General features: G+C 43.9%; 1 long non-coding RNA gene across 1 annotated transcript; it reads left to right on the top strand.

The window, feature by feature from the left end:
- Window positions 1-423: 423 nt before the first annotated feature.
- On the top strand, window positions 424-1,100 carry LOC134203460 (uncharacterized). The gene is made up of 3 exons (XR_009977607.1): window positions 424-728; window positions 784-932; window positions 995-1,100. It is a non-coding gene; the product is annotated as an uncharacterized LOC134203460 (long non-coding RNA).
- Window positions 1,101-8,473: the final 7,373 nt, after the last annotated feature.

The following is an 8,473-nucleotide window of genomic DNA, read 5'->3' as shown; positions in this document are numbered from 1 at the left end:
TACTAGGTGAATTGATCTGGATTTTTCGTTTCCGAACCATTCTCGTATGCTTCTGACGTACCGACAAATCTCGCATGAAATTCTCGTTTCAATCAGACCTTTGTCGACATAGAACGACTATCAGAATGCACTGAGAGTTCATCGAGGTTCATCCACATCGACAATTGTCACTTCATTCGACTACGGGAATCGGGTGACGGATACGACTCGACTCGTGTCGATTCGCACGAGACGCAGAATAGACCTATCTGTCTCACTGATCCTCCCTTTGATGTCAAGCTCCTGTCGGACTCAGATTTCTTAGAGGGCTTGATTTGTCGAGGGCGACGCTGAGCCCTCTCAACGTCGCCCTCGATCGATCAAGCTCGGGCGAAATGCAACTTCTTCTTTTTTATCGAAAATGAGTTTGATGTTTATTTTACGCTGTAGGAGTAAAAGGAACAAAACAACATAATTTCGAAACGAACGATTTCGAAATGTTGCATCTCGCTCTGGCTTATTGACATCGATTTTGTTTTGAGAATTTGACAATTAAAAATCTGATCGAAGCCTTTGCTGATGTGCTCTCGTTGCACGAGAATCCGGTTCAACATTTCTTACGATTTTCTGGTTTTCTTGAAGACTGCCTGATCTGATCCAGTGCGTGTGTTGGCCTATTTGGAACAGAGCGTTTTTCCAAGAAGTGGTTCTTACCAGCACGGCTAACCTTGGCCTAAACCTTCCTCAGAGTAAGTAGACTTTTTTTTTCATGAAATGATAAAAATTCAAACAAGTTTATCACAGAGTCTGGATAATATTCGGATTAGCTTGTATGCGGCCCAGGAGACGTGCGTCATCGACCCTTGAAGCACTTGAAGTAATAGTTGCATAGTGAGAGATGTATGCGAGGCATTCAGAGTTTTTACTTGAAACGGACAGTTTCCAGTGTGCTGGTAGGTTTCATATTTACATTTAAATAAACATTTCATCGAAAGTCAATTTATGCTATTTTCAGATATGATTTTTCGAGAAATAATCTGTTCAGATCACGACCGGGAAATCCACTTTCACCATTTAAATATGAGGACGAAGCTGACTCGGGTTAGGAGAGAAACCACCCGCCGCGTTGATAAGCTAGATCTCTGTGGTTTTGGATAGCATTTTCAACCACGAGCCTATCGATCATATGGCTGTGGGTAAACAAGCATCTGAAGAGGAGCAAGACGGAAACAGTGGACATGGAAAGTACAAAACCATGAGCAGTTTGTAGAATTCCATCGATCTTCAGGTTATGACTTATGTATTTAGTCTTATCCAGATGCGTGGACTTCGGTTCGGTTCTTTGCGATCAACGGATTCTTACGAGTTTAACGTAAGAAATCGGATCGAAAGACAAAAGGTGATGGAATCAAACAAATGATTCATTCCGCAATGCATGTTCTGACAAATGACGTAGGAAACTCAAATTATCTCATAATTCAATTAATTTTATTTATTCAGGCTTAGGCCGTATAAGCTATTTGCGGTTTAATGCGTTAGAAGTTTTGCTAGTGCGGAAAACGGCACAACTGCCTGAGTAATTATTCATAAAAGATTTTATCATTCCGTTGGATGGACGTCGCCAACCAAGTAGCACAATTTTCCATCCGATAAGTAGAATGGTAATTCCTTCAATATTTGCTTCGGGAATTCACCCGACAATTTCTTTCAGGAATCCCTCTGAATATTCCACCGCGGAGGATTCGTTTGGCGATTCATCAAAAATTCCTCCCAGAATTCTTCTGGAAATTTCTTCAGGAATTCCTCTGAAAATTTCTCCGGGAATTTCTCCATGGAGGATTCCTCTGAGACTTCCTCTGAATATTCAACCGGGAGTTCCAACGAGAATTCATCCAGGAAATCCAACGATAATTCTTCAAGGAATTCCTTCTAAAATTTGTGTGGCAATTCCTCTGATAATTCCTACGACAAGTCCTCTGGGAAAACCTCCTCTAAGAACTCCTCCGGAGATTCCTCTGACGATTCAAATGGAAATTACTCCGGCCATTACTCCAGGACCCCCCCCCCCCGGGAATTACTCCAGAAGTTCTTCCGGAATTATCCTCTGGGAATTCCTCCGGAAGTTCCTCCGAGATTTTCTCCACGATATCCCCAGGGAATTTCTCGAAGAATTCTTTAAATTCCTTCATTATTTCTTCCACGAATTCTTCTCCTATTCTACTCCTCCAGATATTCCGTTGAAAATAGCTCCGTGAATTCCTCTGGAAATTACTCCGAAAGCTTAAGAATGGCTCCGTGAATTCCTCTTGGAACTCCTCTGGAAATTACTCCGGCAATTACTCCAGGACTTCCCCCGGTAATTCCTTGAGGAGTTTTTCAGGAATTCCATCAGAAATTAATCCGAGAATTCCTGGAAAACGTCTTCTTGGAATTCTTCTGAATTTTGTCCAGGTCTTCTTCCTAGAATTCCTTTATAAATTCACCCGGTTATTCCTCTGGGAATTACTCCAGGACTTCACCCGGGAATTTTTCAGAATTCTTTCATTTATTCGTCTAGGAATTTCTCCAGTAATTCTTACGGGAAATCCTCCATGAATTTTTCAGGTGTTCCTCTGGGAATTCCTCCGAGATATTCTTCTGGACTTCCCGGCAATTCCCCATAAATTCCTCCAAATCCTTCAAGAATTTTCTAGCAATTCTATCGGGAATTCCTCGAGGTATTTATCTGGGAATTCCTCTACAAATTAATCCAAGAATTCCTCCAGAAATTCTTCCTAAAATTACTCCCGGAATCTCCCCAGGAATTCCTCCACGATTTCTCAGGGAATTCCTCCAGGAATTCTTCAGGGTATTCCTCTGGAAATTTCTCCTGGAGTTTCAACGGTAGTCCCTCCAAGATAACAATGAGGAATTTCTTTGGGGATTCCCCCGGAAGTTCTTCCGGGTATTTTTTTGGCAAATTCTTCTGGTATTCTTCTGAGAATTTCTCTGGGAATTCCACCACGATTTCCTCCAGGATTTCCTTGGAAATTCACCCCGGAATTCTTCAGCAAATTCCTTTAGGAATTTCTCCATAAATTACTTCAATTTCTCCGGAAATTCCCTAAAGAATTCTTCCGGGAATTCCTCTGAATATTCCTTCGTGGATTCCTATGGGTACTCCCAGAGGAATTCCCAGATGAATTCCGGAAGGAATTCCCAGAGAAATTCCCAGAGGAATTCCCGAAGGAATTCTCAGAGGAATTCCCGGAGGAATTCCAGGAGGAATTCCCAGAGGAATTCCTGGAGGAATTCCAGGAGGTATTCCCAGAGGAATTCCCGGAGGAGTTCCTAGAGGAATTCCCGGAGGTATTCCCAGAAAAATTCCCGGAGGAATTCCCTAAGGAGTTCCTAGAGGAATTCCCAGAGGAATTCCCAGAGGAATTCCCAGAGGAATTCCCAGCGGAATTCCCGGAGGAATTCCCAGCGGAATTCCCGGAGGAATTCCCAGCGGAATTCCCGGAGGAATTCCCAGCGGAATTCCCGGAGGAATTCCCAGCGGAATTCCCGGAGGAATTCCCAGCGGAATTCCCGGAGGAATTCCCAGCGGAATTCCCGGAGGAATTCCCAGAGAAATCCCCGGAGGAATTCCCAGATAAATCCCCGGAGGAATTCCCAGAGGAATTCCCGGTGGAATTCCCAGAGGAATTCCCGGTGGAATTCCCAGAGGAATTCCCGGTGGAATTCTCAGAGGAATTCCCGGAGGAATTCCCGGAGGAATTCTCAGAGGAATTCCCAGAGGAATTCTCAGAGGAATTCCCAGAGGAATTCCCAGTGGAATTCCTGGAGGAATTCCCAGTGTTATTCCCGGAGGAATTCCCAGTGTTATTCCCGGAGTAATTCCCAGAGGAATTCCCGGAGGAATTCCCAGACGAATTCCCGGAGGAATTCCTAGAGGTATTCCCACAGGAATTCCCGGAGGAGTTCCTAGAGGAATTCCCGGAGGTATTTCCAGAGGAATTCCCGGAGGTATTCCCAGAGGAATTCCCGGAGGTATTCCCAGAGGAATTCCCGGAGGTATTCCCAGAGGAATTCCCTAAGGAGTTCCTAGAGGAATTCCCAGAGGAGTTCCTAGAGGAATTCCCAGAGGAATTCCCGGAGGAATTCCCAGTGGAATTCCCGGAGGAATTCCCAGAGAAATCCCCGGAGGAATTCCCAGAGAAATCCCCGGAGGAATTCCCAGAGGAATTCCCAGAGGAATTCCCGGAGGAATTCCCAGAGGAATTCCCAGAGGAATTCCCAGTGGAATTCTTGGAGGAATTCCCAGTGTTATTCCCGGAGGAATTCCCAGTGTTATTCCCGGAGGAATTCCCAGTGTTATTCCCGGAGGATATCCCAGTGGAATTCCCGGAGTAATTCCCAGTGGAATTCCCGGAGGAATTCCCAGTGGAATTCCCGGAGGAATTCCCGGAGGAATTCCCAGAGGAATTCCCGGAGGAATTCCCGGAGGAATTCCAGTGGAATTCTGAAGGAATTCCCAGTGGAATTCGGAGGAATTCCCAGTGGAATTCGGAGGAATTCCCAGTGGAATTCCCGGAGGAATTCCAGTGGAATTCGGAGGAATTCCCAGTGGAATTCGGAGGAATTCCCAGTGGAATTCCGGAGGAATTCCCGGTGGAATTCCCGGAGGAATTCCCAGTGGAATTCCCAGAGGAATTCCCGGAGGAATTCCCGGAGGAATTCCCGGAGGAATTCCCGGAGGAATTCCCGGAGGAATTCCCGGAGGAATTCCCAGAGGAATTCCCGGAGGAATTCCCAGAGGAATTCCCGGAGGAATTCCCAGAGGAATTCCCGGAGGAATTCCCAGAGGAATTCCCAGAGGAATTCCCGGAGGAATTCCCAGAGGAATTCCCGGAGGAATTCCCAGAGGAATTCCCGGAGGAATTCCCAGAGGAATTCCCGGAGGAATTCCCAGAGGAATTCCCGGAGGAATTCCCGGTGGAATTCGCAGAGGAATTCCCAGAGGAAGTTCCGGAGGAATTTCCAGAGGAATTCCCAGTGGAATTCCCGGAAGAATTCCCAGATGAGTTCCCGGAGGGAAATTACTGAAGGAATTCCTAGAGAAATTCTCAGAGGAATTCCCGAAGGAATTCCCAAAGGAATCTCCGAAGTATTCTCAGAGGAATTTCTAAATGAACTTTCAGAGGAATTTCCAGAGAAACTTTCGGAGGAATATCCGGAGGAATATCCCAGAGGAATTCCCGGAGGTTTTCCCGGAGGTATTCCCAGAGGAATTCCCGGAGGAATTCCCGGTGGAATTCGCAGAGGAATTCGCAGAGGAATTCCCAGAGGAATTCCCAGTGGAATTCCCGGAAGAATTCCCAGAGGAGTTCCCGGAGGGAAATTCCTGAAGGAATTCCTAGAGAAATTCTCAGAGGAATTCCCGTAGGAATTCCCAAAGGAATCTCCGAAGTATTCTCAGAGGAATTTCTAAATGAACTTTCAGAGGAATTTCCAGAGAAACTTTCGGAGGAATATCCGGAGGATTTCAAAGACGAATCTTTCGGAGAAATTCTTGGAGGAGTTTCAAGAGAAACATTCGTAGGTACTCCCGGAGGAATTCTCAGAGAAATTCCTAAAGAATTCCAGGATAAATTTTCGGGGGAAGTCCTGGAGAAAATTTCGAAGGAATTCCCGAAAGAATTCACAGATAAATTCTCGGAGGAGTTCCCAGAGGAATACTCGGAAGAATCCCCTTGGGAATTCCCAAAAAAATTCATGGAAGAATTCGCATTGGAATTCACATAGAAAATTCCTAGAGATATTCCCGATACATTTCCTGGAAGAATTCAAGAAGCAATTCATGAACAAGTTCCGGGAGAAAACCTATTGAAAATCACGAAGGAGTTTTCAGATAAATTTTCAGATAGATTTCCAGAAAATATCCGGAGGAATTCTTAGAGGAAAACCTAGACGAATTCCTGGAGGAGCTCCCTAAGAAATCTTGGAGGAATTCCTAGAGGAACTTGCGAAGGAATTCCAGGAGAGATTCCCGGAGGAATTCTCGGAACAATTTCTGGAGAAATTCTCGAATTTATTTCTTGATAAATTCCTTGATAAATTCTCGAATTTATTTCTGGAGAAATTTTCAGATGAATATCCGGAGGACTTCCCGAGAGAATTCCTTGAAGAATGCATGAAGGAATTGGAGGAAGTCATTGAACAATTCCCGTAGTAATTCTCGGTGGAAGTCCTGGAGACAATCTCGGAGGAACTCCCAGAGGAACCTGAAAAAATTCCTGGCTCATTTCTCGTCTACAATGTTCGTCGGGTTTCTTCAAAGCATTCTCGGAGGTTTTACCGCAGCATTTCTCTAAAGCATTCCCGAAGGAATTACTGAAGCATTTTTTCTAAGATGTGATGTATTTCCAGAGGAATTCTCGAAGAAATTCCCCAAAGAAAACTCGGGAAATTGCTCAAAATAAATCCCGAAGGGATACCTGGAAGGATTTTTGGAGGTATTCTCGAAGATATTTCCGATTAAAGTAGAATTTCCCTTGGAATTTCCTATGGAATTACCGGAACTTTTCTTCAAAGAATGCCCGTAGAATATCAGAAAAAAATGACGATGGAATTACCAGTGAAATTTCCATGAGAACTCTCGGAGGGCTGCCCTTCAAAATTCCCGGAGGAATTTGCGATGGACCGAAGCAGTTGTCCGGGAACTCCAAAACGAATTAGGATCAAAATTCCTTGTGGAATCTTTCACAAGGAATCTGCCTTCTTTAGTAAGGGAATCCAAACTTCCCATAGCCAATACTTCCGTCTTTCTAAAAACACTAGCAGAAGCATCTTAAGTTCGCGGGAGTGCTCTTCCGAAGCCCGTTCCTTTCCATATTCCGGAAGCAGCAGGAGCACCGATGGATCGTCAAAACCGGGAACGCAAACGAACGAAGCGAAACTTGTTATTTAAAACATTATTTCTTTTCAATTTGTAAGTAAAAAAATAATAAAGTAAATAAAAAAATTAAGTAAATTTAAAAAAACTTTCATTTTCATTCCAAACAACAAGAAAGAATAAAGAAAAATACAAAAACAAAAAGAAGAAGACCCCAAATCAAGAGCTTGATGAGGCTTGACGTTCCATAGCAGGACGTCGGACCCATATCAGGCTGAAACGTCAAAGCCATTTCGCATGTTCGAAGTCAGACGGGCTCGACGCAAACGGTGCAGAATCGCGAGATGTAAGGCTGATCCTCTTGCTCTGCTCACTCTCAGATCAGGCTCTATCTCACTGATCGGGGCTTTGACGTCAAGCTCCTGTCGGACTCAGATTTCTCAGAGGGGAGGGGGGTTGCATGAATTTTAAATCGGTTCTTCGGGACTCCGATGTCCCGGTTATTAGACGATCCCCACCAGTGCGTAAATAAAGCCAAAATAGCAACCTCTATCATGACGCGAACTCGCACCGGTCGTTGGTAAACGGGTTTGGGAAATGTAAACGCAACCTTCGGTGAATAGCGAGTTGGCAAATTTGGCGACCCGCTCCAACCGTTGCCAAACCATCACACGGAAATAAAGAGTAACGCATAAATAAAAAATGTGCCGCCTTCTGAAAAACTCTTCGGTTATTCATCATCAAAACCATTGTGATGGAGGTCAGTTTAGTTTGGATTTCAACTGATTGGCGGCGCTAGTGCATATGAAATAACCTGATAGGTTAGTTACTCGAAATCTGGAATTTTTAGAATATTGGCGTCTTCTACAAAGTTATTCGGGAGGTCAAAACCATCATGACGAAAACAAGTTTAATTTGAAATACAACCGCTTGGCGGCGCTAGTGAATTGGAAATAACCTAAAAGGTTAGATATGTCGATAGTTGAAATCTTAAGAATATTGCCGTCTTCTGCAAAGTTGTTCGGATGATTAAAACCAAGATTAAAACCATCATGACGAGCAAGTTTAGTTAATAATACAAACGCTTGGCGGCACTAGTGTATTGGAAATAACCCGATAGGTCAGGTATCTCAAAATATGTAATTTTTAGAATACTGCCGCCTTCTACAAAGTTGTTCGGGTGGTCAAAACCATTATGCTAGGTTAGATATTTCGAAAACTGAATTTTTTAGAATATTGCCGTATTCCACAAAGTTGTTCGGGTGGTGAAAACCGTCATGATGCAAGCAAGTTTAGTTTTAAACACAATCGCTTAGCGGCGCTAGTGTATAAGAAATAAACTGATAGTTTAAATATCTCAAATCTGGAATTTTCAGAATATTGCCGTATTCTACAAAGTTATGGCCCATCCACAATGGTGAGCGCAGCGGCAGGTTTTGACAGAAAATACATGGGTTAACTGTCAAAACGCGCCGCTGCGCTCATCATTGTGGGAGCCCCTTTACTTGCCATAAGACGAGTTCGTACAATTCCATTTAATTCCACCACTTGGTTGTACCTTTGACAGATACTTATTTCGACTTCTACAGTAAGGCCATCTCCAATGCCTCGTACTTG

The sequence above is a fragment of the Armigeres subalbatus genome, unplaced genomic scaffold (assembly GCF_024139115.2).
Source record: "Armigeres subalbatus isolate Guangzhou_Male unplaced genomic scaffold, GZ_Asu_2 Contig186, whole genome shotgun sequence".
NCBI classification, from domain to species: domain Eukaryota; kingdom Metazoa; phylum Arthropoda; class Insecta; order Diptera; family Culicidae; genus Armigeres; species Armigeres subalbatus.
Note: the sequence above shows the minus strand (reverse complement) of the source record. Positions and strands in the feature narration are given on the sequence as shown.